The sequence below is a fragment of the Protopterus annectens genome, chromosome 5.part0 (assembly GCF_019279795.1).
Source record: "Protopterus annectens isolate FY-2018-M chromosome 5.part0, PAN1.0, whole genome shotgun sequence".
NCBI classification, from domain to species: domain Eukaryota; kingdom Metazoa; phylum Chordata; order Ceratodontiformes; family Protopteridae; genus Protopterus; species Protopterus annectens.
The window spans coordinates 251,700,003-251,716,778 of record NC_056735.1 but is presented as its reverse complement, the minus strand read 5'-3'; the positions used below and the strand labels follow the sequence as shown (position 1 = coordinate 251,716,778).

At 41.1% G+C, this 16,776-nt stretch overlaps 1 protein-coding gene across 2 annotated transcripts in view; it reads left to right on the top strand.

Annotated features, from left to right (window-relative positions):
* The first annotated feature begins 4,092 nt into the window (after nucleotides 1–4,092).
* The window catches only part of TRIM3 (tripartite motif containing 3), a 1,155,987-nt gene continuing 1,143,303 nt past the window's right edge, over nucleotides 4,093–16,776 (top strand). For both annotated transcript variants that reach the window (XM_044072220.1, XM_044072219.1), the window contains exon 1: nucleotides 4,093–4,314. The gene's annotated coding sequence lies outside the window, so the exon portion shown is untranslated. The remainder of the gene's footprint in view (nucleotides 4,315–16,776) is intronic.

Here is a 16,776-nt window from a genome sequence, read left to right as displayed (position 1 = left end):
TTAATTTTGGCATTTGCAATATCAGTCTCAGCTGCTGAAATTACTACAGATACCTCACTGTGCCTGATCAGTAGCACTTCACCATTGCCGATCATGCCCCCCCCAACAGTTTCCACCTGCATTCCCTTCATCCTGCCATAGTTATGGTACTGCTGTGGCATATACGTTGGGGCTGACTGTCAGAGAAAATGTAAGTCTACTTAATTGTGAGACAGGAAAAGTTGAAGGCATATGCTGTCTCATACACCTTGATCACTCCAAGAAAGTGTTGTTAGATAAAACATACCAATGAGGTTTAGATGGTCGTTAAATATGTAAGTACTTCATAGCCTAACCACGTGACTCAGCTAAAGTACCTGATATACAAATAGTATACTGTCACAGCACAATTGCCTGAACACAATGGTTTGTTACTGAGCCACAAAATAATTGTTGCACCTTCTTCACATAATGCTGAAGTCCAGAAAAAATACATGACATACATTAAAATATAACTAAATATTGTGAAAGTTTCAAAATACTGGTATGGTGGCCCCAAAGCAACATGGACAGTTCTTTATTTTTCTTTAATTTGTTTACCAGAACAAACCTAGATGCATGCAGAGATATTTGGCAATTTTCCTTTCACACATTACAAAAATGGATCTCAGACAGCTCTCACACATTACAAAGCTGTCTACTCCTCAGCAGATAAACGTCAAGGCTGTGGTGTGTGGCAGCAGCAGGTTTCACATCACGTCCCTGATTTGACCCATGGACAGTCACATTCTAATTAATGCTCACACTAACCAAGTTAAATCTTTTCGAATACGTGGGCCTTCTGCTTGTTGAGGAAACATCATCTGTGAGCAGATCTCCACTGCTGAGAAAAAGACTCAATTGGTGTTGGGATTAATGCAATGTCTCAAAGGTTCTCTCATCCAGTTCTTAAAATTCAAATGCCAATGCAGTTCTTCACTCCTTGCTCCTGTGTGGCAGTTGTACCTTGTTTATTTTTAATCAGACACATATTGATAAATTCAGCTCTGTGTGTAACAGATTTACAAGATCTGTCCTGGGAGCAGCCTATGATATCCATCACAGCAACTTGGCTGCCTGACCCTTACTGACTGGGTGACTGCTGACCTTTACCCAGCTGTGCCCATGTCCTTCTCCAACCAAATATCACTCTTATCTGACCTCTTCATTTGATATCACTTCCCTTGAACCATATATCTTTCTGATGCCTTCTTTCTTTGCACCCCTCCCTCAGCTTGCTAATAAGCTGGGGACCATAACTTCATATATACCATTCCCACATTTTGGAATTCATTGCCTTGATAAACCATAGAAAGAGTTCCACCCATACCTTTAAAGCTTCTTTACAAGTTCACTTTTCATCCACAAACAGGTGTGCAAATTGCTAACCAATAGATTATTTACCCATGATTCTATACAAATATTCCAGGCTGATTGTGGGCATTCTAAGGTAGTGTGTACTGACTTATTTATTAACCTTAAAACTGCTTGTTTATATCTTAGTAATGTTTAAAGATGTTTTACTGATACTTAAGAATGCATCATGGGATTACCTAGTTAACAGTATGAAAATAAATACAAATAAATAGTCTAACATAATTAAATTGGGCGGCCATGGTGGTGCAGCGGTTAGCATTGCCACCTCACAGCAAGAGGTTCTCCAGTTCGATTCTCGGCTTGGGTGCATTCTGTGCAGAGTCTGCATGTCCTCCCTGTGGTCACGTGGGTTTCCTCTGGGTGCTCCAGTTTCCTCCCACATCCCAAAGACATGCAGTAGGTGGATTGGACACTCTAAATTGGCCCTAGGTGTGAGTGTGTGCGTGTGTGTGCCTTCTGTGGAAGGTTAGGCACCAGGCTGGCAACTCGACACTGTAAAACTCCACTGACAATCATGAGCGGATAGAAGATCTGCTGTGGCGACCCCTAACCGGGAAAAGCCAGAAGAAGTCTAACATAATTAAATTATTTAGATGCAAAACTCTGCTATTAAGAGGTTCACATTTTTAAGTCTTACTGGTTTATGTTCCCACAACATTCTGTCTGGCTCCACTGAAGTTTGGGGATGATTAGTGCATATTGTAATCATCCTATTGAAGGAATCTCCCCTATCCTGGAATGTCATACTAGAATTTGGACTTCCTCATTTTCCTGAAACAGCTGGGTTTGTCATCATACTCAGTTTCTCCTGGCAGCTCGTCCTCCATAACTGGAGAACCAGATTCAGATGTTGAATTTATTATAGGTTCATAGGTTCATAGGTTCATACTAGGCTATCTGCCCGAGGGCATTTACAAGCCTAGCCCATCGTTTTGTGGCTTACGCCACCCCTTTAGTATGGGGAACTATACCCATTATTTTGCTGTGCCTCTGTCGAGCAGTGACACTGAGGTAATCCCTGGGGTATATCTGCGATCTCCCATCCATTGGTCAAGATTTCTCTTGAACAAGGCCAGCGAGGTGCTCTGCCTCACATGTACCGGGATTTTGTTCCACAGCATAGAGAGTCTTTGGGTGATGAATCTATCCCTTCAGCACGTCCTATTAATAGCCGTGTCGAGGTTTAAGTCTCCCGCCCTTGTGGCTCTGATGGATCTAGATTTTTTGAGGTGAAGCATATTCATCAAATCTGGGTTTGACATGGCCTTGTATGTTAGGCAAAGGTCACCTCTGAACAAGCGGTAAGCGACTGAATAGAGCTGGAGTTCTTTCAGTCAGGCAGCATAGGACAGATTTTTGAGACCCTTTATCCTTTTGGTGAGGAACCTTTGTGGCCCCTCCAGCCGCTGCAAGTGTCGGGTCAGATACATTCCGAATGGGGCATTGTACTCAATCATTGGTCTGATGAGTGATGAGTAAAGGGAGACTATGACCTCCCTTGATCTAGATGAGAATCCCTTCATGATAAAGTGGGCAATGTAGAAGGTCTTCCTAACTACTTTAGCTACATGGGTGTCGAATGACAGACTACTATCAACCTGGGTCCCCAGGTCCCTGATAACTTCTTCTGTGCTCAGTGGATTGCCACCTATTTGGTAGCTAGGGGTAACCTTGTTTTTCCCGAAGGGTATGACTATGCATTTTTTGGCATTTAACTTTAGGCTGTGGCTCTGGCACCAGTTATCCGTTTCTGTGAGACCCTTCTGAAGGATATCTGTGTCAGATGTGTTTTCTACTATGGCGCCCAGTTTGCAGTCATCTGCAAACTTTGTCAGCCATAACCCTCCTGTGTTGGCTTGTACTTCGGAAAAGTAGATGCCAAACAAGAGTGGGCCCAGGACTGAGCCCTGTGGGACACCACTTGTGACAGGCTTTGAGTCTGACATGGCGCCAGCCAGCATCATACATGGCATTGCTCTCTGTAACATACATTCTGCCACCACCCATCCCACATATTTAAAGGACAACACTCACAGTATTGACTTGCTGAACTGATACTGCGTTTTTGACCTAAGAAGTAAACAGTTTTTGTTATCTTAGGACACTGCTTACAAATCAGGTTCCAGTTCCACTGCTGTTCATACTGGTAAAAATCTGTAAAGTCTGTGTCTGATTTACAGACATCAACAACATTACCTTTAGGGAATGAACATCTGTATACCACTGTATCTATTTGAACAGAATTTGACAAATTCCTGTTGTGTTGTGTCTGTCATAGAAATGTGTAAGAATAAATTATCATGCTGTAAGAAGTCTCACACAAGCAGTGGGCTATTTGAGAAAGAAGTGGAGAATTTTCAGTAAAAGAAAAACATTGGACAAGAATGGATAACTACAGCAGGGAAACCTCCATGAAAAAAATATCACTTTAAAATGTTAAATGCAATTAAGAAATCTGTAGGAGATCTTGTCTGTCTGCCTGTGTAGACTAGATCCTTTTGCCCCACGGGTGTGTGCGTGTGCTGTGTTGTGTGCATGTATTTATTTTATGCAAGTAAACAGGATACAGTTAGCAGCAGTCCAGCAGATGTGGGGTGGGGAGATGAAGCTACAGCAAAAGAGTACGACTCAAAGAGGAAGCCTTACAGAAATCAGTAGAACTGTGATTCAGGGGAGGAGTCAGCTCTGACACTGCAACCAGAGAAGGTGACTCAAGCAAAGCCTGCAGAGAGCTGCTGGGCCGAGCCCTTGCTGATGTCATGCCTTATCCCCCCTCCCATCTCACACTGCTCTTGTTCTCATTCACAAAGGCATGAGCGACAGGGTGGGAAGCTTGCTGCAGCTGCACGACAGGCCGGACTCAGCCCTCCCCCCAGAGGCCCAGGATATGGAGGAACAGACCCTAGTCATCGCCTGATTGTAAGTCTTTGCACTTTCATTCCCAGCTTGTTCTGTTTTGCCGTGAGCTGACAGTTGGTGTTGGAGAGACACTGCACTGCTAGGTTGGACTCTAGGGATGGCTGCAATTGTGTTGATGTATTCAAGCGGTTAAGAGATGCAGCGTGGGAAGCTTTTTGTATTTTTGTATGATTCACTTTTGGATGTATCGTCAGCAAGTGATATGATAAGCTTAGTGTTTGGTATAATCTGGCTGAATATTCCTGGTTATTTTGCAGACGAAGGGCTGTGTTTTTGTCACTGCAGCAGGAAGAGGAATATTACATTGAGCTCTGTTTCAGACTGAGCATTTGTCATTCACTGTTCAATGTTGTACTGGCGACTTGTCTGAGGAACTGGAACTGGAATGTGAAGTGTGTGTGTGTGTGTGTGTGTGTGTGTGTGTGTGTGGTTAGATGCTGCAGTGAAGTACTGCTTGATCAGCTAGACTTTTACATTCTGTGACCAGCACTGTTAAATGCAGCATGCCAAGCTAGGCTTTGGGAATGATGTCTGACAGAATGTGAAATTCCTCTGCTTTGTTAAGCTGATGTGTCTGTATCAGGATTAAGCATCATATGCCCATGAGATGGAGATGAATTGGGCAGAAGGCAGGAGAAACTTGGGTCAATCACATCTTAAAATAATTCCTTAGCAATTCTTCCACCCCCCCCCCCCCCCCCCCCCATGATATTTTCTACAGTTTGTTAGCCACCTCATTGCTGTGTGGGCCCAGGAAAGCCTAGTCACATTCAGCAAAGAGCTAATATAAAAAGCAAGCTGTAGCCACTTAAGGGTTTACTTGCATTGTATGTAACAGATCCTAAGCTTTGACTCTGAGATATACACCTTTTTTTGAATAGCCTTTAACCGGACAAGCATGCATTTTTGAAATGTGTGATGAAAAGAATAAGCAAGCTAATGATTATTTGTTTGGGGGGGTCACTGTCATTGCATATGTTCTGCCACTTCTCCTTCAAGAAGCAGAGTTTCATCAGAACCTGTGAAAATAAAGGAATTTCCTGAAAAAAAATTATTTCTGCATTCCCAGTGCTGAGTAGTGTTCCTTCAGGATTAGCACATAATGAAATATTTTGCAGATGCCTGAGTCCCTCACATTGTCTGGGCTAAGTGATAATACATTAGTGTACTGCAGATAGTGAAAGCTTTATATCTGCTTAGTAGAACCTAATCAATACCTGTGAACCCAGTAACATTCTGCAGGGGATGACATTTTCATCTTTCTAGCATAAAGGGGCATCCTATGAGGGCCCACATAGAATAATACTCTCCAGGGTAGAGGAGGTTTCATCTGGCATTGCTATGAATGAACTCTGTCCCATCAAGACCTCTGCATAAAGTGACATCCTATAGAACAGAGAACGGTGAAATATTCCCAGTGCCAATCAGAATCGTATCAAGACCCTCACAAGGTGCAATTTTTTGCACAGAAGATGGCTGGCTCTTTGTTAAGAATGACTTACCAGCAGGACCCATGCAGCAATCAATGCTCTGCAGAGGGTGAAGACCTCTGACTTTGGCTTTGCTGAATATTCTGCTTTCATGATGTGGACCTAGCTTTTTGTGGAGTGTTACCCCTCCCTATCCATGAATATAGTGATATGCTGCATAGAATGGGCTTGTTCCAGTGCCCCAGTCATGAATAGTGTCCCACCAAGATCTCAAAATATGCACTGACATAATCTTGGAATTATTCTATCTGTACGCTTAATGTTAAATTAGCATTCGCATGCATAGTGATATGCTGAGTGTAAAGCACTCACCCAGCATCACAATGTTCCTCGAGTCTTTAAGAGGACCATACAGCTGAGCTACTGTAACATGCACTGTAGTAGCACATGGTCTGTCCCCACTGTGGGGGTTCTCTTGGTTTTTACTCAGCACGTCTTTGTATGCACTGTCAGTGTGTGGATGACAAGGCATTTTATGCTGTGCAGTGCTGACTGATACAGCTTACAGATGTATACATGATCAGGTTACATGGGGAAGAGTGGTATAGCAAGCAGAATGTCTCTGTTGTGTGCAAGTACGAGACCTGACTAGTGTTGTCCAGTAGTGTTGAGACAGGCTGATTCTTTCTCTTTTAGGGCTTTATTGTATATGCAGTCATCTTTGTGAGCCATTAGGGAGAAGTCTTGAGTCTCTTGTCTTACTTATATGATTTTAATTATTTCCTTTACTTTCCTCATACGTTTGCAGGACTTGTATTTTTATTTAAAACTGTTGCTTTTTTCAGCCATATAGTCCCACTGAAACCTTTGTCTTACTTATTAGTGGAAATAAGGCAAAATAAACAAGCAGTCTAATAAACTGAGTTGCAAATATTAAGTAATTATATTTTAAACATTAAAGAACAGCTATCAAAACCAATAGGATCTAGGGTAAAGCAAATGTGAGCAAGGGATATGCCTTGATACTGTAATAGTTATTATGAGGCAGCAAACTGCTTCAACATGAAAGGACATTTGGCTTAGTGTTATGAAATTATGCATCATAGTTCTAGCACATAGTTGCAGTATATTCCTTTCTTTCATTCTTATTTTGAAGAGGGTCAGAGGAAGAAATAAAAGACGTCCAAGTATCTGGAACAGAATGTGTAAAGCCAAGTTGGTATACTGGGTATTTCTTGAGGATGTTGTGTGAAATGTAGCTAAGAATCTAGTAATCAGGGAAGCCTACCAATTTTGTACCCAACAGTTCTGCTATCATTGTGCACCCCCGAGGTCACCCTCATGGAAACACATGGCAGGATTTTTGGATTTCACAATAAATAATGACATCTGTCCAATACAGTTTATTAGTTTTAGTTGTTTCTTGTTTTGATTTTGAACAGTTCAGCTATCTCTTATGATGACATAAAAAGACAGACCCTGACTATGATGCAGATGACTAGGGATCAGTTGGTGGTCTCAGCACTGGAGGAAATGGTAAGAACGAAGGGTGAGCTTGTTCAGTTCTGTCAGAGTTTAAGGCGAAGGTTGCATACCTGGAAATGCATATTTCACTGAGCTCTCAGGTGGAGACTGGAAAACATGCAAAGGCATCTGTGTTGGTGGAGACAAGGTGTTTGTGAGCTTAAATCACTGGTAGAAGTGAGTGACAGTCCTGCAGAACATCTATTGCTCTCCCAGCTCCAGATGTGTCACTGGGTGCTCACTGGGCACAACAGGAGTTGAGGAAAAAACCTAATGCTCTGCATGTATAACTGCATTACTACCAGTTAATTCAATCCTTGAATGAATGAGCCACAAGGCTGTCATTCCACAAGGAATAAATTGGTCCACGGAACAGCTGGGATGGGGGCCCGATGGTAAGCGGGAGGTTTGAATTAAAACACGAAACTCTGTGGATTACATAGAACTTCAGTTTTCATGTTTGTGTGATACATTTTGACCATGGTAGATACAGTAATATACTGCATATACACTATATGAATATGTTTATATAGTTATGTATATGTTTGTGTCTGCACGCAAATAAGTTTGTGTGTATGTTTAATACTGATGGGCACACATACTCAAGTGCCCTAAATTAGGACTGCCCTTTGAAAACAAATAGTTGGTATCTCTACTTTTTTCCTTTAAGTATCATCATCCATTTATCTTTTACTCACTTATAATTAATATTCATTACCTAAACATTTTCATGTTTTGGGATGACTTCAAATATGTAGATTACTTCTTTGCCATTCATATGCCTGGAAGTGAAATATAAGTACTTCCAGTTTCATTCAAAGTGCCATGGATGCTGGCTTGCTGCTACCATGATACTATAACACTGCCCCACTATCTTCCTTGCTGTTTGTTGTCTGCCTGCCCTGAGCTCTGCTGAAAAACATTTTTAATTACAATAAAGTGATTCATTTCCAACAAAGTTCGTAGGGTTGGCTGCTGATAAAGAGGTGACTTGTTTCTCAATGGTCAACTTACCCACAAAGTCAGTACTTAACTTATTCAGTCTGACCAGCAATGTGACAGCAAATTTGTGCAATTATTTCTTTTTTTCTTTAAAGTTCTAAAATAATATCTGTGCTTAACATGTTTAAATTTGCTTTCATCTTCATAATTTGTACTTCTTAGTGCAGGATGACTGCACAGTGGCAGCTGGCCTACTGAAGTGCGGGGGTCACCAGAGTAGTTACTTTACAGCAACAGAAATAAAACTACGGAGCACCCTTTAGAAGTGAATGTGATTAGGTAGCTTCCTAGGGAGAAGGACGACCCATAATTAAGAAAGCCAGTGAAGGGGGTGGGGGGCTCACAAACATTTAATGACAAGCAGGTAAGTACACTTTTGTTGTTGAAGAATAACTAGGAACCCACAACAGAGCTTCCCTTTCATTTCACTGACAGGACATAAAAGATGTGTGTGTGTGTGCTTTCAAGTCCACCCCATCAAGAGGAGTTAAGAATTTTAGTTGTTGTTGTTGTGTACAGTGGGTATATTATTGCAAAGCAAAGCATCAGTACTAGGATGAAGAGTAGACATAAGATCGTATACATGGCCATGACTGCTGTTTAGTTCTTACCACAAACTGACTACAATTGATTGTTGAGTTAACTTAGTATACATACTTTCCCTTCTTGCTGGTACCCCCTGCAACCTGGCAAATGGGACTAGATCCTCCTTTTCCCCACCCTTCCTGTGGCTCGGACTGCAACTGTCCGGTAGTGTATGCCAGCCATGTCTTTGGAGCACTATATAATGGTGAAACATTTATGTAGGGATATGCCATTGTTCAGAAATGGAAGTGCTATAAATTCCTCTTACCAAGAATGCTACTGAGCACAAACTGTATGTGGAGGGGCATTGCTCCGTACTAGGATTTGGTAAATGTCTTTTTCAAGGTTGTTCCTGTGCACAGGCAGGTTTTGAGAGTGTGCTGTTCTGTATGACTAAAGTAGAAAGCCCTTTCTCTGTCTTTAGTGGTGCCTTTGTGCAATGGCTTAGGCAGAACAGCACTCACGGCTGAATAGCAGTGAGGTTTGTATTTCCCCAATACTGTAAATGCATGCAATGAGCCATGATGTACTGCAGCCTCCTGGGTAATTACCACAGAACCAATGAATTCTGTTAGCACAGTGGCATTTCAGGTATGAAAGCTGCCATAACCAGTTAAGTACCTGCAGCCTATTAGATGCATTGCCTTGGTTTTCTTCCAAGTTACTAAGTGCTGACTGAATTTCAATAATATCTTTTTCTCCCACATAGGAAGCTGGAGGAAAAGCTGGATAATATTAGCACCGTGCTAAATCTGTAAATTAAGTTCAAGTCTGACATGATCAAAAGTTTCAGCACTGGAAGACATATCCATTAACATTTGTTTAATCAAAATATGTAACATAGTGCATCACTGTTGGTAGAATATGTGATACCTGACAAAATTTGAAAGTACAAAACATAGTGGAATAAAGTGCTCTAAGACTTTAACATGAGCATATATTTCTAAATTTCCAGTCTCATTATAGTCCAAATGACTGAAAATAAGTGACATACTTCAGAATGTGTTACACACGAGAAATGTGGCTGGAGGAGAAAACTATACAGGTAAAATAAAACTGACAAGTACCATGCAAGGCCCAGTGGTAGAAAACATTTAAACACAGAGGTGATGTGATACATTTTAGTGAACCAACGCAAGTTTTACATCCCTCAGTGCTGAAGTCACTCCTTTTCCAAGTGTAGGTGGAGCATCAACGTCGCTTTTTGAGTATATAAACATACATGGAAGTCGATGAGGTGAGTCCTTCTGACTTTAGCTGCTAATCTTTTTTTTCTTTTCATTTTTCTTTTTTTAACGAATATAATGTGATTTATATTCTGTACAGTTTCTTTACTCATTACATTATGAAAGACTGTGTGACCAGGCCCTGCTACTTTCTTTGTAAATGCATGTGCATGTATGGGAGTGCACACAAACACACACGCAAGCGCGCATGTATACACACACACACACACACACACACACACACACACACACACACACACACACACACACACACACACACACACACACACACACACACACACATATATTTTATATATTGCTCTTGCTAACTGCATCAGGCCCCTTTAGCCTTCTAACCATTCCTGACTGCTGTACAAATTTTGATGTAATCAGCAGGCAGGCTGATCCCATTATCCTTTCCTTTACTTAGGGCTGGTTGTGTTAAAGGTATCTGATCTAACAGTGACCCCCTACAGCACTGAGACAAATGTCCATGTTAGTTTGGGTCCTTCAGTGCTCCTTCTCTTCTCTACCGGCCTGATATCTGTCTCTGCATGTATCAAAGTCCTTATGAAACCCCATTTTACTATGGCCCGTTAATTTTATTGTATTTATTATTTATTTATTTATTTGTGTGTATGTGAGTGTCAGCTGTTTGGCAATACTTTCTTGTTTTGTGATTTCAAGAATTTAACTTGTCCAAACTGCAGACTTTTTCCCAAAGGTAAATATCACACTGTGTGACCTGTAATTATTTAGCGCTATCCCATAGTCCAAAGGTAGTCTTGCCAAAAATCTCTCAAGGGACCATTGAGCCACCGATGACTTGGCACTACTATTTCTTCATTTGCCACCATCCCATCATTACGCCTCTCCCCTGCTACAAGCTGCTTCTTGTACTGTGGTACCTTGTCTTGAACCTTTGTGAAAACAGAGGTGTGATACATGTTCAGTAGTACTGGCTGCTCTTTGGCTTCTCTCATACCATTTCCTGCAGTGTGGTTAGTGGTCACATGTTCCCACATATGCCATCATAGTTAAAGCACTTCTTATTGTCAGTGGCTGCAGTCCTCTCTTACCTAACTACTCGAAGGACTGTGCTATCGCTTTTCTTAGCCTTTTTACAAGCTGTTCCTTCTGAAGGACTGTGCTATCGCTTTTCTTTGCCTTTTTACAAGCTGTTCCTTCTGAAGGACTGTGCTATCGCTTTTCTTAGCCTTTTTACAAGCTGTTCCTTCTACCCCTCCAATCTGTTACCTTTTGCTAATCTGCTCCTTTTCCCCCCTTTACAGCTACTTTGTTTTGTCTTGTAGTCACATGGGTTACCACTGCCTGCGTACTTCCTCCTCTGTCCCTTCTGATTTCCTTCTACTCCCTCAGTTTTTATCTTGTAGTCACATGGGTTACCACTGCCTACGTACTTCCTCCTCTGCCCTTGCTGATTTCCTTCTACTCTCTCAGTTTTTATCTTGTAGTCACATGGGTTACCACTGCCTACGTACTTCCTCCTCTGTCCTTGCTGATTTCCTTCTACTCCCTCAGTTTTTATCTTGTAGTCACATGGGTTACTACTGCCTACGTACTTCCTCCTCTGTCCTTGCTGATTTCCTTCTACTCTCTCAGTTTTTATCTTGTAGTCACATGGGTTACTACTGCCTACGTACTTCCTCCTCTGTCCTTTCTGATTTCCTTCTACTCCCTCAGTTTTTGTCTTGTAGTCACATGGGTTACTACTGCCTACGTACTTCCTCCTCTGTCCTTGCTGATTTCCTTCTACTCCCTCAGTTTTTATCTTGTAGTCACATGGGTTACTACTGCCTACATACTTCCTCCTCTGTCCTTGCTGATTTCCTTCTACTCCCTCAGTTTTTATCTTGTAGTCACATGGGTTACTACTGCCTACGTACTTCCTCCTCTGTCCTTGCTGATTTCCTTGTACTCCCTCAGTTTTTATCTTGTAGTCACATGGGTTACTACTGCCTGCGTACTTCCTCCTCTGTCCTTGCTGATTTCCTTGTACTCCCTCAGTTTTTATCTTGTAGTCACATGGGTTACTACTGCCTACGTACTTCCTCCTCTGTCCTTGCTGATTTCCTTCTACTCCCTCAGTTTTTATCTTGTAGTCACATGGGTTACTACTGCCTACGTACTTCCTCCTCTGTCCTTGCTGATTTCCTTCTACTCCCTCAGTTTTTATCTTGTAGTCACATGGGTTACCACTGCCTGCGTACTTCCTCCTCTGTCCTTGCTGATTTCCTTCTACTCCCTCAGTTTTTATCTTGTAGTCACATGGGTTACTACTGCCTACGTACTTCCTCCTCTGTCCTTGCTGATTTCCTTCTACTCCCTCAGTTTTTATCTTGTAGTCACATGGGTTACCACTGCCTACGTACTTCCTCCTCTGTCCTTGCTGATTTCCTTCTACTCCCACAGTTTTTATCTTGTAGTCACATGGGTTACCACTGCCTACGTACTTCCTCCTCTGTCCTTGCTGATTTCCTTCTACTCCCTCAGTTTTTATCTTGTAGTCACATGGGTTACTACTGCCTACGTACTTCCTCCTCTGTCCTTGCTGATTTCCTTCTACTCTCTCAGTTTTTATCTTGTAGTCACATGGGTTACTACTGCCTACGTACTTCCTCCTCTGTCCTTGCTGATTTCCTTCTACTCCCTCAGGTTTTATTTTGGTCATTTGTTAGCCATTTACGTGACTGATCCTTGCAGTTCTAGTCATGGCCCAGGTCATGATGACAAAGGATTTGTATATGGACTGTAGCAAAACCAGTGAAATTTATTGATTGATTGATTGCCTTTTGTTTACTGAGATGGTCCGACTAGAAACTCAGGCCTATTTTCAGAGGAGATCAAGAGAGAAAAGCTCCACTAAAGTAACAAAAATTACAAAAAATTTACACAGAAAAAATTGTTTCAGTTTCTTAACAGTAGAAATGGAGTTTTAGAATCATGTAATAGTTAATACAATCAAGACAGAGGTTAATACAGATTGATTTCTCTAGAAGCGTTATACAATAATAAACATATTACTGTATATGTAAATGCAACCTACAAATGTAATTTACATAGCCATTTAGGAAGAAACTACAGTACATAGAGGAAACTCATGCAAGGACAAGAAGAACACAAAATCCATAAAACCTATATGTCACAGTTAGGTATAACCTCAGAACCTGTGAGGCAGCAATACGTGCCACTGTGGCTCTTTCCTAATACATTGTTATGCTGACCGTTAACTTTTCTGCTAGCAAAAGAAATGCCAACCAGTCTAAATGATCACTCCCCAATTTCAGGGTTTCACAAACCCTTGTATGACATATTGTCTGCACAACCTGAACATCAGTAACCCTTTCCTCATTTCTGAGGATCAAGGCAGAACATAGCTTCTCTAACAATGTGAAGTCTCCATCTTCTGTTAATATTTTGTTTACAAGTACATCAGGAGGTGTGTGTGTGTGTGTGTGTGTGTGTGTGTGTGTGTGTGTGTGTGTGTGTGTGTGTGTGTGTGTGTGTGTGTGTGTGTGTGGAGAGATATATAAAATATATAGTGCTGTAAGCTGATGTCCCCTTCTTTATCCATTTTTATTCTATCTGAAAACCTTTATAACCCTTTTACCTGTATCTAATCTAGTGGACTGTTTTTTGTGACCCCTTCCAATCTCCAGGTCAGCTTCTCCAGTTTTTCATTTTATCGCATTCTTAAGAGATATAACAAACCTACTCCTCCCATCAGGATAAAGTAAGGATTGTAATAACATGTTATTGCACTTCACACACAGAGTAGCCTCATCTGTACTATATGTGAAATAGGACTAACTCTGTTCGTTAGCACTGCTTGTAGTTGGACAGTTCGCCATCAATGGGGTTTTATTTGCTACTATACCACTAAGGATCAAAGTATGACTATTGTGTTGGGTGTTTTCAGAGCTGCAAAAAATGGATAGGTTGGACTAGCACTGCTCTCCAAGTTTTGGGGCAGAATAAAGGAGTAACTCATTGTATTGCTCACATCTAGTGATGGAAGGAAGTCAGCCAGGGACATGGATTCTTATCAGCCATAAGGGTTGATCCTTCACGTTCATAGTTAACAAGTGCACAACAGCATGTGCATGATGCTACTACATTGGCAGAGGGCAGTGCAATTAGGAGCCAGGGTGTGGTACCCCTCAGCCTGACTCCCATTGCAATAGTTTACTAATTGGCGTGTATTACCTCAGAAAAGTGATGTAGAAATGGTGAGCTAAGAGGTGAGAATAATATAAAAACATATGAATTTATAAAAAAAAGATTAAAACAAGAACTCTGGCAGCACAAATGACTAAAGCTCTCCAATACTGATGAACTAAGAAAACAAAGACAGGAATCTTTGTTTTCTTAGTTGGTGTAGATTTTTATCGTGTTTGGAGATACTAATGAACTACTTCTTATGTCAAGGGTACAGGGTTTAAATCTTTCTACCTTAATTTGTGTGCTGTGTGATATTGAGGAAGTCATGTAATCAAACAGTGATTTGGGGCAACTGAAAATTTTTTCACTAGACTGCTTTAATGATCACCTGGACTGCATACATAGTAATTACCAGTGAACCCCATGTATACATGAATACATGTAGCTGGCTGCTTTTCTTACTCTACAGGTCCTGCTTACAAATTTAATGAATGGCTCATCTAATCATCTAATACTGAAAAAAGAGAAACCCGAATCACTCTTTGTTCATCTAGACTTAAAAAGCGAACACCTGCGCTTCCAGAGTAAATATTATGTGGTGCTGGAGTTGTACCTAAAATGGAAAACATCAGACATTCTGGCTGTATTTACACGTAGTTTGAAGGCTGAAATCTGCTGTACCAGTCCACAGATGAACAAAGTCATATCGACTGGCTAGCTCTGAAAAGGACATTAAGCAAAGTTGATATAGAGGGGCAGTTCTGATGACCTTTGGGCATGGGTGTGAGTATTGCAATGTGACAGTGTAGGGCCACTTTCTGTGCATTCTGTCACACTGCTGATTCAGGATATCCGTAATGCAGTGGGGATGAGATGGAATTTAGCATATTGTTGCAGAACCAGAAGTAAGTGTGTGTGTGTGTGTGTGTGTGTGTGTGTGTGTGTGTGTGTGTGTGTGTGTTTATGTGCGCATATGTGTGAGGGTGCGGAATTCTTAGACTGTAAGTTGCGTGTGTGTTTATGTGCGCACATGTGTGAGGGTGCAGAATTCTTAGACTGTAAGTAATGGGGACTGAATATTTCGGCAAAAAAATCAATGTACAATTAAACATGTACAAGTTTGATCTGTGAGATTCTTTTATTAGTTTACTCTGTGTGTCTTCTGGCAGTGACATCATGCCTAATACATACCCTCCCCTTTGCTTCCCCACTGCTGTTACCCCCACCATTACCTTCTTTTACATCCCATGTTTTCTCTTTCTTTCTAACACTGCATAGGTTGCCCAAAGGCCTGAGCTTAAACACAGTCTGTTGTAAAAAAAGTTATACATATAAACAGTTGTTGCTACTCTATTTATATGTGCTTCTGTTTGCCCAAGATCAGTACCACACAATACATAAGGAGAGTCTTGGACTCAAACTCATGTTTATTGAATGTAGTTCATTCATAGATTAATCAGTTACTACTAGGCTAACTGCCCTTGTGGGCTATTTTAAGCCTAGCCAATTGCTGCATGTGAGAATCAAACCCTTCACCTCGTGTCTGTAAGGTAAACAGCTTAACCATTATGCCAACCTCCCACTCTTAGCAACTAACTCATAGTGGCAGTCCCAACACTATCACGACTCATGCAGTAATAGATAGTAGCAAGTCTTTAGGCACTGTATGCTTGGCAGGTAGATGAATATCACCAACATATTCCATATTTTGGTAGTTTGTAATATGATATACATAAACTTCATATTTATATGTCATGTACTGTTGCATTGTTTACTAGACATGAAGCGCTTTGATCCTCTTTATCTGTATCTAAAAATGCTCTTCCAGCTGTATTTTCTAAGATCTCTTCAAAAATTATAATAATCGTAATGCCATATTTATCTGCCTTGGATCATAGCCACAGCAGTGCCAAGCTTACTTCCATGACAGTGTAACCCAGAAAGGGCATGATGACAATCAGATTTCTATCATTCCAAATTCAGATACCTGTCATCATTAAATCAGAAGGTAACATGTCTCAGATCAGTCATTAAGTTGTTTGTCACCAAATTGTGAAGAAAATGCAAACCAAGATAAATTGACAAATAGGCCTTTCTACAACACCGTCAAAAGATTATTTTGTACCCATTTGTACTGTTTGCTGCACGCATAAGACTCACTTTGGCACAGCAGCCATAACTGTTTGCAGGAATGATTTGACAAGGTTTGCTTTGGTTAATTGTCTTACCCAGTGTCACACAGTTTTTAAGTTGTGCTGTAGGAATTAATTCATTGTCTCGGGATGTGGCTTGTTGAGAGTTCACTACCAGAGCTAATCCAGTTGTATTAAGTGACACTATTTCCAATTCACTGCTTGGTTATGTCTGCACCCCTGCCAAACCCATGATCTTTTTTATCTCTTTAGCGTCCCACCTCTTTGTATGTAGCTGCTGTTGGCATTTACAGTTAAAGTAACAAGTTGCTGTTCTACAGAACTTCCTGTGCTGTCAGTGTTCATGCACTTCTACATGTT